The following is a 5,909-nucleotide window of genomic DNA, read 5'->3' as shown; positions in this document are numbered from 1 at the left end:
CCCTCCTCTCTCTCTATCTCTCTCTTTCCTTCGCGCCGCGGACGAGGCGGAATATCAGCGAGAAACCGTGAGCGCTCTCGGAGGAGATTCGTGAGACGCGACGAGAGCGGAGTGGTCCGTACGGTGGTGAGTAAGCCGTGTGCCGATGTGTGAAGCGGGCGATGCCGCGTACAAACGTCTTGCGCACACACCGTACAACCGCGACGTACACAAACACGCGAGTACGTACCGTCGTGGGTACCGTCGATTGGGCGGGGAGACTGAATCCGTAGGCTGCGGTGCGGGTAGGTTAGTAAGTAGGTAGGTAGGTAGGTAGGTAGGTGAGCCACACACCGGGGAAACACACCGAAGAGACGTCCGCACACGCGGGGTAGGGTGGGAGGGGAAACCGCGCCGTTGTGTGCGAGCGCGCGCGCGCATGTATACGTATATTGAAGCGCCCGTTCCCTGTGTGTGTGAGAACGCACGCGGAGAAATATAGCGAAGGAGCTCCCCTGCGTGTTAACCGTGAGAGACGTCGGTAAGGTAAGTGCTCTCCTCTCTTTCAGCTCCGGAGTAGCACCACGCCGGCACGCGACCTGCCCTCCCCCCTTCTCCTCTTTCTGCCCCCCTCCTTCCCCCTTCGCTCTCATTGTGTTCCTTTTCCTACTTCATCGGCGAAGGACGTCTCTCCCTCTAGCCAACGTTTCCTCCTAGCTAGGTTCCTCCGGCACTCTTCTGACTGTCCTTCCCACTCCCCGTGCGCCCCGATCTGGACCCCGAAGAGAGGAGGTGGATGGTGTTGGTGCACCACTCCCACCCGATGGTCACCGACACACCGGAATCCTCCCAGCCAGCCGACGTGCTCTCGCAGGAGCGAGAAGGAGAGAACGGGTAAAAAAGAGTAAGAAGAAGAGAGGGAGAGAGAGAGAGAGGTAGGCAGGAAGGAGGGATGGGACGAAGAGTATCGAACACAGTCACTATCTCTTCTCTATCGTTACTCGCGATGCAACCTCCCAGGCAACTAATTCACCTTTGCAACTGTATCGACACCCTACCGCTCCATCGCTCGCGAATATATTCGTTCTTTCGGTTGCCTCCTCTTTTTTTTCTTCATCCGCATTCGTCTCGATAAAACTTGAGCGATTTATAATAGGATTAAAAGACAAAATACATACAGATACATACATACATACATACAAATATTTAATTAGACAATTATGATTTTTAGCAATTGTTAGACAATTTCATATTTTGATATTTTCTTCACATGGTATTAAAAATACTCTCATATTCAGGCAATGTAAATTTTACATTTGTATAAAAAAATGGATTATTGTCGAGAATTTTTGTTGATGTGTGTGTGCTTAATTATCTCATTTAAGTATCCGTTAATTTTATTTAAATTTTGCCTGAGTGATATCAAAAAATTGTCTTTAAATTCGTGATGTCACAACTAACAAATATCAGCGAATAATGATCTACCAGTGAAGTTATCTCTGTTAAGGTAAAATCGGCTCCGAATTTATGGCACTGTCTGTGGATAAAGGACATTCGATAGGCCTGAGACTCCTCTTGCATTGTATCGTTAGCTTCCAAGTATATTTCTTTGGTTTGATTACGCGTTTTACTTCGTTGTCCTGTCGTCGCGTTATCTATTGACTTCCTGCTCAGTCCGCTGCGTTTCGATTTTGGTATTGTCGCAATTGTATCACGAGTGTGTCGGTATTTCCATTTCCATTGACGTAAGTTTACCATTAAAGATGGAAACCGTTTCTCATCGTTCATCATCGCAGTACTAGCGGTATTCCCGTTTCGTTCTTCACCTCCTGACGCTAATTCACTTCTGGAATTGTGTAGTAGTACCCCACCACGTGATATTTTGCTCCGGTACTCTCCAGTTTTCCACGATGACGATCTGGTTATCCTAGGACCGGATCAACTCGTTACCGTATCGTACCCTGCTTGGTTTAAATGCCTTCAACTCTTTCTCTTCGATCAGTGTCGTAACTCTTGGAAGTCTTTGATGAAATACCGAGATTGATAAAAAATAATGATTATTCCAAACTAATGCTATGATTAGTATTGACTCTGCACTGACAGTAAAAATATTTAGAGATTAATATACAATATGTATGGTAAAAAGTTGCGATAAAAACTTTACAGCCCGAATAAAGTTATAAGGTATGATTAATAAATTATAATTTATAAAAGATGTTTCTTGACGGTTCAAACAGTTTATCGGTTGTAATCGCTGTATTATCCTATGTTTATGGAATTTTTTTGAAATTTCGTTTTAATCGCGCGATTAGATCGTGCAATTCTGTCATGAGAGCGCAGTAAATCAAGATTTTATGCAAATGAGAGTATTAATGACCTGATTAATCTTACTAAGTTATTCATCTTCGTTCCGTCATACTTCGGGGAAACATTTTTTACACATTTTTCATCCTATTTAGCTTCGTCATATTTGTCACAAAACTTTTCCTATAAAGCAAGATTTTTCTATTTAAAATAGAGTGGAAATGTTTTACTACAGATAAAAAAAAAAGATAAAACAAGTACATTCTATAATTTTAATGTTATAATTTATTTAAAATTTTTTAGATTTTAATTTTACGAGGTTGATTTCTTGTCATTGATCACGGAATAGATTCTTGCTAATTGTGATGCTCGCGTTCTTCTAGAATTTTTCTTGAAATATACTTTCTCGACTTCTATAATATATAATTTAATCAGATTTAATCAGGTGTAACTTTTCAAGCTTCTGCATTCACTCATTCTAGTCACTTCTATACATCATTGCTACGGCGTACTTGACGGCAACTTTATTCAAGTTGCAACTTTCTGGGTCAATCTCTAGTTAGCTTCTTAGCTTTAGGTTGCCCGAGAAACCAAGCACGGCGAGTAAATCGAGGAGGCCGGTGTATACGCCCCGAGACCTTAGATCATCGGATCCTCGTGGATCTCCACGCTCCGCCTTGTTGCGCAACTGTCGGTGATCTCGGGCACAACGGTCCTGACACAGTTACCTGGTCAGGGCGTTACGACGGGATTAAAAAGAACGAAGAGAGGGAAAAAAAGAAGAGGAAGAAGCGGAGAAACGTGAGCCGCTCTCGGAGAGCCTTCCCCGGTTTCACGGTTTGATGACTTTTTTTGCGACCTCTTGTTGCCGGACAAAAAGACGCTCTCTGATCCCTCGCCGCAGCTTTTCTCCGTTAAATGTCGTGCCGTTTCGTCCGTTTCGTCGGCGATTCTCTCTCTCTCTCTCTCTCTCTCTCTCTCTCTCTCTCTCTCTCTCTCTCTCTCTCTCTCTCGCTGGCGACGTGTTGCAACCTGCACAAATTTTGGCCTTCAACTCGGCACGCGGCCGCCGTCATCATGTCGTTGATGACGTTAAAAGCCGGCCCCGCTCGCACAACGTCACAATGCTCGAATGTCGCTTTGAATGACCGCCGTTACAACGAATTGCACCGACAATGGATCTTCTTGCGATTCTGCATAGTCACAAAATCGCGCATAATGTAGCCGTACCTTCGTCGCATTCTCTCGTGAAAAAAAAGAAAAAGAAGTAACCGATTTACCATTTATCAGAATCTTTTGTTGTGTCACGCGTATTGTATCGATTTTCTGCGTTCGAAATTTATTCGCGACGTTCATTCGCGCCCGGTTCGTTGCTCAACGAGGCCTCTCCGGAGAGAACCGGATGAACGACGGAGGTTCACCGTGTTGGTGTCACTTCAGGGTCGTCGATCGTGATATTTGAGGCTTATGGAGGCGGGTCGGAATTCGCGACCGCGTCGCGACGGATTCTCCTCCCCTCCCCTCTTGCTCCCCGTTGAGGCATTCTATTCTCATACGACGACACCTCTTCACCACGGGGTTGACGGCGTGCATGCACGCGGGCACGCACACCACGGCGCTCGCCGCGGAACCCATCATTAAACGCCTACGCGGACGAATATCGGCGAGGACGGCACGACATGATGTGGCTGATGGTGTCGTGCATGTCGCGATAAAGGCCGCGACAAACGCACGCGGAATAGCCGTCGCCCCAGTAAGAACGTCGTTGACAATGGCGTGCGCGCACCGGAAGCCTCGCTCACCGCCGCGCCGGTCGCGGTGAAAGTTAATCATCCTAAACGCTCTTCTCCCGAGAGATTAGCCCCATCATCCGGGATCCACCGAGCGAGGATCGCTCCAGCGTCTCGTTACGTTACCAACCTGGGAGTGTTGTTACGTCGAAAATTTTCTATTTCTTGAAATATTTGTAAAAAGCGAACCTCGAGATGCGATCATACAAGGATTGAATAGAGCAGCACGAAAAATTACATTAAAAATTATATATTACAAAAATAGTTGAAAAAATATCAGTATTTTATGTGTATTTTATCATTTAAATGCATTTTAAAAAAATAATTTTCACATAGAACGTATCGTGCAATAAACGTATAATACACGATCAAATCTAGAAATGAGCCCTGGGCACTAGGATAATTCTTGTAGCAGCAGATTTAAGGCTTTATTGTAGCAAGCAACTTAAATCTCGATGTGCTAATAGAGATATCGTAACGCCTTCTCGACTTTCATCGACTATGGGGCATCTCGACGGCCGCAAACTCGTCTTTATTGTCGATGCTCGAATCCTGTTCGAATCCTCGTCAGCTCGTTGTAATTTTCGTGCCAATTTACTTCCCGTGGGCGCAACGCTGTAACCGGCTTGCTTTAAATCTTACTTTAACGACGTTCCAGATAAGTTAAAAGTACAAAGATCTCACTTGGTTCGTCCGGGCATTGTTGGTGAAATCCTGCCACTTGCACAATTTTCGATCTAAATTCTACCGATGCTTCCAGGGAAATTACAAAAAGACGAGGGCGAAGAGAGAAGCTTTGTGCAAAATTCAATCGTAATTATTAATGCTCGCAATAATATCTGTACAAATCCTGAATCTGAATATAATATCGGTATATATTAATTATCGAAAGCGTACAATGACATCGTAGGTATGTTTTGTCTTTCTTTCTTTTTGGACTATTCGTTATTCGTTATTGATACCAGGCTGCTTGCTTCCGCATTGCAGCAAAATATAATTTAATATTTTTAAATTCAATTTTTAATAAAAACCTTTCCTCGAAATATACCGTTTTTTGATGTGTAAAATCGTGTTCGCGGCGCCGTAGTAAGGATACGCAAAACAGCGCATCTCTAAGCTGGCGAGCGCGAGGATTCGTCCGCGTGTGTTCGACGAGCAAGTGCATTTATTATGCACCGCGGTAAGATATTGACGCGGAAGGGGCGACGCGATTTCTGTTCTCTCTGGATTGGTCACCACACCGTCGCGTTTTCAGTGGGAGGAGCGCGTTGTGTACGAACGCTGCACGGCCGCGCGTAGAGCGAAAATGCATAATGCATGCCTACGTAACTGTCAGCGATACAGCGGGCGTCCGCGGGCGGCTTCGTTACACCTCTTCGCGTTACGCGGCACGCAATCACGCTTCTTTGTGCGATTCGCGCGCGCACGGATTGTACTTCTGGCGGCCGGATGATGAATCGAGGCATGTCCACCGATTCGATAAGGATCTCGGAACTGGACGGGAATGACCCGCAAAATGTTTACCGCATGCTTACTAACTATTTATTTCAAGACGACACTTTTGTGTTTCTTTCTTCTCTCTCTCTCTCTCTCTCTCTGCGAAAATAAATTTATAGAGCAAATCAGAAACGTTGCTTTGCCAATAAATAATTAACAATAAAGATGTTTTATTCGATCTAACTGGCCACCTTTATTAATTATAATCATCACGACGTTTCGACCATTGCATTGGTTTAGATTTATAGACCATTTACATTTCGGCAGTTATCGAGCGTGTTTATGAATGTACATATATTTGAATAATATTAAAATGCGGGAACTGTGAGTTACAAAATA

The sequence above is a fragment of the Temnothorax curvispinosus genome, unplaced genomic scaffold (genome assembly GCF_003070985.1).
Source record: "Temnothorax curvispinosus isolate PA1 unplaced genomic scaffold, ASM307098v1 QBEX01006175.1, whole genome shotgun sequence".
In the NCBI taxonomy this organism is placed as follows: domain Eukaryota; kingdom Metazoa; phylum Arthropoda; class Insecta; order Hymenoptera; family Formicidae; genus Temnothorax; species Temnothorax curvispinosus.
The sequence above is the reverse complement of the archived record's forward strand: the minus strand, read 5'-3'. Positions refer to the sequence as shown.